This window comes from Rhynchophorus ferrugineus, unplaced genomic scaffold (assembly GCF_030347505.1).
Source record: "Rhynchophorus ferrugineus isolate W39M unplaced genomic scaffold, kcgeb_rfMv2 rfM9, whole genome shotgun sequence".
Taxonomy (NCBI): Eukaryota; Metazoa; Arthropoda; class Insecta; order Coleoptera; family Curculionidae; genus Rhynchophorus; species Rhynchophorus ferrugineus.
In genome coordinates this window covers 36,874,712-36,883,210 of record NW_027472588.1, presented here as the reverse complement: position 1 = coordinate 36,883,210, position 8,499 = coordinate 36,874,712, and the positions used below count along the sequence as shown (strand labels likewise).

General features: G+C 34.7%; 1 protein-coding gene across 3 annotated transcripts in view; it reads right to left on the bottom strand.

Annotated features, from left to right (window-relative positions):
- ab (BTB/POZ-zinc finger protein abrupt) overlaps nt 1–1,971 on the bottom strand; it is a 108,760-nt gene extending 106,789 nt beyond the window's left edge. For 2 of the 3 annotated variants that reach the window (XM_076414779.1, XM_076414781.1), the window contains exon 1: nt 1,576–1,971. The gene's annotated coding sequence lies outside the window, so the exon portion shown is untranslated. Of the gene's footprint in view, nt 1–888; nt 1,160–1,575 lie in introns of those variants that run through there. The other variant, XM_076414780.1, reaches the window with a different exon arrangement.
- Between the last annotated feature and the right edge of the window lie 6,528 nt (nt 1,972–8,499).

Below are 8,499 nucleotides of genomic sequence, written 5' to 3'. Positions count from 1 at the left end.
AAAATTTTAAAATGATTTCAAGTAACACACATGTTTTTAAAAAAATATAGTAATGCATAAAAGTAGTTCTGTATTTATTTGTATTTCTTTTATATTAATTATATTATAAAATAGTTTTTGTTCAAATTTCTGAAATATGTTTTGACGAAAAAGATACTATTAAAATTAAATAAGAAATATAATACGATATTTATTTACCTTTAAGTACATTTATTAATTGAATACAATATTTACTTATTGAATATAAACATACATTCATAAACTATAAGATCAGTCCAAAAATTGAATTATAAAATGCTGTATAATAAAGAATCTGCACGAAAAAGCATTTAATGTTTACTAAAAAACTGAAAACAATCTTCCACGAATCTAGAGAAAATTAGCGCAGTTGTCATGAATCTTAAGGAGTAAGCTTTTAAAGCAGTGAATCATAGCATATACAGTTTTTTAAAAAGCGCTGAAATAATAATGAACCTACTTGAAAAATCATTTTATGTTTCCTAATTATCTTTAAACAAAATTTTAAAATGATTTCAAGTAACACACATGTTTTTAAAAGAATATAGTAATGCATAAAAGTAGTTCTGTATTTATTTGTATTTCCTTTATATTAATTATATTATTATAAAATAGTTTTTGTTAAAAATTCTGAAATATATAATTTGACGAAAAAGATACTAATATAATTAAATAGGAAATATAATACGATATTTATTTACCTTTAAGTCCTTACATTTATCAATTGAATAAAATATTTACTTATTGAATGTAAACATATATTCATAAACTAAAAGATGAATCCAAAAATTTAATTATAAAATGCTGTATAATAAAAAATCTGCATGAAAAGGCATTTAATGTTTACTAAAAATCTTAACATAATCTTACGTGAATCTAGCGAAAAATCACAACAAACCCACCGCCGCGAGATCGCAAAAAAAAAACAAAATAACAACAAACAACGAGCACGACGCCGCGGAAGAATAAAAATAAACGAGACGGTCCGAATGAAACGGCGAAGAATGCAATAGCCCCGGTAGGAAGGCGTCCCGGCCGAAGTAAACGCGGAAACCTCGGAGGGTTCCTTCCCTTATACCATTGCCGCTCGGTTCGTGGCTGCGTTAAAATAAATAAAATCAATACAGCACTAAAAATTAGTGAAGTGGACAATGGCGCGCACAGGCAAAAATTCGGGATATGCGCAAAAATAGACAGATACGAGCGGTCACCCTGCCCCGTGTCCCCCCTTCCCCGCTGCCGCCCCCTCGGCACACGGCGGCACCCCTCCCCCCCCCATTCGTTCGCTGTCGATTTAAAAAAAAACTACCGCGCAAGAAAAGGAAAGGAAAAATGCCCAATGTGATTGGTTACCGATAATTGCAAAATCAATACCGCGATGGTCGGCCCCGATGCATTTTCATCGAAGTGTGCGTGAAAAAAAAAATAACTGCGCGCTTTTTTTCCCTCCCCGACAGAATATAAATATCGGGAAAATGTTGTTGAGGTAGGTTCTTCCCACCACATCACCTTCCTAACAATCCCAACATATAAAATACAAACATAAAATGTACTCACGTCTCAATCGGCGAAAATCAACTCAAAAAACACACAAAATAATGCACTTCCTCTATGCTCCAGTCCTTTAGATAAAAATCCCACCGCGCTTAACACCAAAAATCTTGAAAAAATTTATAATCGCTCAAAAAAAAATCGCGTCGAAGTGCACTATACTGGTCGCCGAATCAAGTCACCCGCCGGTTCTCCGTCCTGACGTCGAGTTGCAATTGTTGAAACAATCGGCGGTCGTGAGCGACGACGTCGACGGGCTGCCGTTCGTCTTGCGTTTTGCGCGTGAACCTATCGCGTTCGCCGCCTACTACGAATCTGACTCTTCGGTCCGCTCTAACCTACGAAGCATCATGGCTGCTGCCGCTGCTGCCGCCGGTGGTGTTCGCCGAAACGGACAAGAATGAGAGAAAAGAGAAGTGGTCGAGGGGGGGCGAGGCGTCGCGGGGGGTAAGGATCGGGGTCGAGGGGGTGGCGCGCCATCCGATGCATTCCGGATGGTTAGCACCCCGACGTCGGCGTTGTTTACGGGCTTTTTCGTCGGTGGCGGTGGTGGTGGCGGTGGTGGCGAGCTTTGCGAAGTCTTACACTAACCCACTTTTGCCAGAAAGCGGGAGATTTTTTTTGTTTTTTACTTTTTTTCGTCGATGCAATGTAGCGACGGTTTATATACAATTTGTTTTAATAAAAAATCCAATATCAACGTACATACAGGTTTCATAGCTATATACCAGGCGTACCGGAAAGACATTACCGATCATTAAGTATGCAGTGTTATGATCTGACAGACTGATTTTATTCTACTGACATCAAGCTTCAATTAAGTACTTAAGTATAATCTTAATTACATATTAATTTATTACTACATTTCATTTGTACTAATTTGACTAATTCACAACCAAGACGAGTGCGAAAAAATAGATCAATGTGTATTCCTCAATTATAAAATTATAATAACTTATAGCTATATTTTACACTAATGCCAATGCTTTATCTATCCTACACTTGTGATATACCACAAATGGATAATATTCCGATGGCTACTTTTTCTGATGATAACTGCGATTATAGCTGTCAGAAACATTAGTGAAGAAGCCACATGAAAATTACAACAGGCAAATGACAGCATAAATAATTGGACACAAGCTTAGAAACTAAACATTAATGAAAGTAAATCTGTGCATGTGCAGTTCACCTACAATCAGACCGTACAAGCACTAATAACATTAAATAATACTCTCATCCCATATAGTAACAACGCTAAATATCTCGGAATGAATCTTGATGCAAAACTTCGCAGGAAGGAACATATAAAGAAGAAAAGAAATAAACTGGAATTGAAATTTAGGAAAATGTATTTACTAATTGGAAGAAAATCACATTTATCAGTACATAATAAATCGCTATTATATAAGTGAAACCTATATAGGCATACGGAGATCAATTATGGGGATGTTCTGCAAAGAGTAACATAAATAAAATACAAATTTTTCAGAATAATGTCCTGATAAGTATTGTGGGTGCACCCAAATACTACAGGACTGACTACCTACATCGAGACCTTCATATCAGTCAGCCAAGAAATTAAAAGAATTATAAGGGGGCACGAGGAAATACTCCATTCTGATGAGAATATAGAAGTATTGCAACTTTTGGATACCACCAGAGCAGAGCACAGATTCAAAATAATCAAACCATCTGATCTTGTATAGTGTTGTGTACTGAGGTGCGCATATAATAAAAAATACAGCAGTGACATGTATAAACATTATTTCACCAGAGAGTGAGATAGGACCGATGGGTCTTCCTTGTTATATACCTAGGTTTATGTTATAATAAAGACAATTTGTGGGTCGGAAACGACTAGTAACGATGTAATAATTAAATAATAAAAAATATATTATTTAAGATAATTTGTAATGTTATAGAGCCTTTGTTTCACTCTGTATAATATGATATGAAATGGTATAATATATCAACAGATTTGTTGGATCAATAAATCAAATCCGTTTACTAATCGTAATTAAAATAAATGATATTCCCATAGAGATTATTTAACGGATATTTCGATGATAAAGAAAAATAAAGAGAACGTTCAGTTTTCGTGGTTATTTTTAACGCACATTATCGAACTAATTGAAGGGTTTCTTGGTAACACCCAACAAATACGAAGATATATATGCATAGCTGTTAAAAAAGGGGATAAAAGGAAAGAGGGCTGATAACTAAATTGGCTCGCAGGGTTAGAGGGTCTCACGAACCTAACGCCCTCTAAAAAAATCTGTTCTTACAACTATATTACACAGAAATATCTCTGCGCTTTGTATTATTTGTCTCATATTTGATTAAAATAACGAATGACACGTACAACAACTTCGATTCGATATTACCATCAATGATTGAAAAAAAAATTAATATATCGAAATGTATAAATATAAAAACGCCTGTTCTTTCTCGGAAATGATTTTGTGTGAGTCAAATATTAAATGGGCACTAACATGTCAAATCCCTGAGAATATTTTTCACATGCAAAGTTTGCCGTGGACGTATCATCGATTGTCTTTTTTTTTCGGTTTCTGTATGTGCCGTAAATAGCTGATGTAGTAACGACAAAGTGCTAATGATGGTTAGTGATATTAATGTGGATTGTATTATATCATTTCCTAAGAATAATATAGGAAATATAACATTGGTTGAAAAGTATCTGTGCTAATTTACTATGGCTGAGGATGACTGTGAATGATTTACGGATCTTATTTATGATGAGACTTCATGCATTGGTTTTCGGCGGTCTATGAGATTGGTAATGCCGAAATTTGTTTCTTTACATTTTCTTAAACCTGACTACTATTTTGTTTTGGTTTAGATTCTTTACTAGGTAGAACAATCGCTTATTCAACACCTGAAAATAAAAATATTTTAAATAATATAACTTAAAGGCTGAAAAGGGAAATACTGGAAATTATAAACACAACCATAAATGAATATCTGAGAAATTTAGTAGATTATTATTCGAGAGATTATTCACTATGGAAAACCACGAAATATCTAAAGAGCTCATGTCTATACAGTCCACCTATAAAACCTGCTCCCAGGAATCTTAGACCAATCCAATCTAGATAAGCCTCCGGCAACACAAACTCTGCATGGGGAGGAAAGAGGTTAGCTCAAAAGCTGGCCTCCTCCAACCGGGCGACTCCCGCCAATATCCCAGCCCCTGCCCCAATGCAATCTTCTGCACTGTCAGTGGGTCTTCCAACTACAAGTCCACCTATAAGAGACCTATGTGGGAATTGGGCACGTGACAATCACCAAAAAGCAGAAGCATTTGTTGAATATCTAGAAAAAACTTTCAAACCAAACGAAATTAATACAGGATATAATATTCCGGACATAGAAGCTGAAAGAGCTAATAAAAATTATTAAAACTGACATTAAACCCAGGAAATCACCAGGCTACGATTTAATAACAGGTGAATTACTGAAAAAACTACCAAGAAAGGGAATTATAAAACTCAACAACTTGATCAATACAGCATTTAGATTAAAACATGTCCCAGGCATTTGGAAGATGGCGGAAATTATAATGATCCCAAAACCTGAGAAGTCATCAAACGAAATAAAAGCCTATAGACCTATATCACAGCTGCCAGTAATATCTAAGGTTTTTGAAAAACTACTTTTGGAAAGAATAAAGCGGATCATAGAGAGAAGAAATCCTAATACCAACACACCAGTTCAGGTTTATTAAAAAGTATTCAACGATTGACCAGGTCCACAGAATAACAGATATTATTGAAAAAGCCTACGAAAGTAAAAAAGTATGCTCAACTATATTCTTAGATATAGCACAAGCCTTGGATAAGGTTTGGCATGAAGGTTGCCATTTTGAAATAGTGAAATATCGCGAAAATTGATCGATGGTTAGATCGCCATGAAACCAACATCATTTATTCAATATTGTAAGCCAACTGTTTAGAAGCATCAGAAAAAGTTGTAGGAAATGATGCTAAAGGTATATTTAATTAATACATATTGTATCAATTTTTGTCAATGATCAGACTACATGCAAGAGCCCAATATTTTCTGTACTAGTATATTTGGACACTGTACTGTCAGGTCGTAAGAAGTATGGTAAAATGTTGTAGAAAGTGATGCTAAGTATATATTTAATTAATACATTTTGTACCAATTTTGCTCAATGATCAGAATACATGCAAGAACCCAATAGTTTCCGTACTAGAGACTTCCGTACTTCGACATTGTACTGCCAGGTCGTCAGAAGGATAAGAAAAAGTTGTAGAAAGTGATGCTAAATATATATTTAATTAATATATACTGTATCAATTCTTCTCAATGATCAGAATACACGCAAGAACCCAATAATTTCCGTACTAGTATATTTATTTATTATTGTTATATTTTATTTTTCAGTAGAGAAATTTCGTTTTCAAGCAATTTAAAGTTCATTGGTTATTAATTCATCGAATCGTAATTGATTATCATGGCTATTTACGCTGAAAGAAAAAACACCGTAATAATCTCATATCTCCTGGTTAATTGTTGATATGAAAGCGTCTAAGTAATAATTTAACGCTATTTCGAACGCCTTCCCGTTTATTATTGCTATGTCGAAATAAACAAAATCGGAATGTGGTAAAGACATGATTTAATATTAACCAGTTTTGTTCCTTGGGGTTTCCTTTCGGTCAATTATTACAACTAACCGGCTGCCGATTCCGAAATTCGCCATTTCTCATTATCTTCAATGAGAACCGCCTCATTGTTATTATTGCTTTCGTCGCAATTTAAATTGTCTTCTTATTTTGTTCGTTCGAATAAATAAACCAATAACGATTTTTATTTTTGTTTGGTCGATTGCAGAAACGGTCTATTGTCGAATTTCAAGGTGTTATCGATACGTTCGGATAATAATAAATATTGAATAACGGTATCCGGAATGGAAGGATCTGATTTTTGTTTTATGTTTTAATAGGCAATTATAATATAATTTTCCTTTGATATGCTGGTCGAGGGGACTATGCAGTGTAGAAATATCTTCGGTTTGAATTAACTTCACGTAGAATTAGAAATTGACAAATGCTGGAATCTTGGACAAAGGTTTGAAATATTAGAATTAATAATTTAGTCAATGACTTGAACACTGATCCTGATAGTGAAAGGTACTGAATTATTCTATCCTAAACTGATGTGGGTTTATGTCTCAGTGCTCACAACTACCAAGATAGAGTGATAAAAAACCAAAACAACTAAATGTATGTGTATATAATTAATAGAGGAGAATTGTAGAAAATCATATTATGTGTAAGATTTGTGTAACTAGATAACAGGTCAATTAAAAAGTCCCCGGCCTGACATATAGATGATGTTACTAGAATTAAATCCATATGGTTTTTAGTTAGCTCTAACCCTCAAAAGATGGATGTATAAATTTGACAGTTCTCGGATCATTAGTCTGTAAATTATAGCATTTTGAGTGAAGCAACTTTTGTTATTGTGAAAAAAATTGATAAAAAGGAATTTCGCGTGTTAATAAAATATTGCTTTTGAAGGGATAAAATACAGTTGAAGCAAAAACTTGGCTTGATGCCGAGTTTTCGGACACTACCTCAGGAAAATCAACCATCAAGGATTGGTATGTTAAGTTTAGACGTGGTGAAATGAGCACGGAAGACGGTGAACGCAGTGGGCGGCCAAAGTGGGTACCGCGCGAGCTCGCTTTTGACCAAAAACAACGACGAGTTAATGATTCGGAGCAGTGTTTGAAGATGGTCAGCGTAATAAACCCGAGTTTTTGCATCGATATGTGACAATGGATGAAACATGGCTCCATCATTTCACTCCAAAGTCCAATCGACAGTCATCCGAGTGGTAAGTAATCGGCTGGTAAGTTTATGGCGTCTGTATTTTGGGATGCGCATGAAATAATTTTCATTGACTACTTGCAAAAGGAAGGACCATCAACAGCGACTACTACATAGCGTTATTTTACCGTTTGAAGGACGAAATCGCCGAAGAACGGCCGCAATTGAAGAAAAAGAAATTGCTGCTTCACCAATACAATGCACAGTGTCAAAAATCCATGAATTGGGTTTCGAATTGCTTCCTGATTCCACCGTATTCTCCAGCTCTGGAACCCAGAGACTATTTACTGTTCTCAGATCTCAAAAGAATACTCGCAGGGAGGAAATTTTCGTGGAATGAAGAGGTGATCAACGAAAGTGAGGCCTATTTTGAAGCAAAGGTCAAATCGAACTACAAAATTGGTATCGAAAAGTTGGAGGATCGCTATAATCAGTGTATCACCCTTGAAGGGAATTATGTTGAATAAAACAAACTAATTTTGCCAAAAATATATATTTTACTATGGTAGCCCGGAGACTTTTCAGTTGATCTGTTATGTATGTAATGGTTCAGAATATGCATGAGCCTTTGGAACGGGTACTTAAAGCAAATGCAGTTATTAAATCAAAATATGTAGAAGAAATCTGTATGATTTAGTAAAAGAAATGTACAGAGATAGTATCGGAAAAACATAAGAAGATTTTGTATTCATATCAAAATGACTTGACAAGGAAACCTCATGAGATATAAACAGATCAACGAAAGGAACATGAGCTAAAGATAAATACGTTAATTATGACCCCCAATGAAAATAAAATACATTACTTGCCTAGACCTCCAGAGGATACCAGTACATAACTCGCCTAGAACTTTAGTTCACAGATAGAGGGGAAAAGAGTTAAATATAAATATATTAAAACAACCCTAACCTACAAACTATTTTGTCTTTAATTAACTGTAGTTTAAGTCCTTCGATAATATATGCATTAGATGTACAATAATATTAAAATAAATTATTGTTGAATTGCACAATGAGCTAAAACTCAGAGTTGATGTGGCAACATTGCG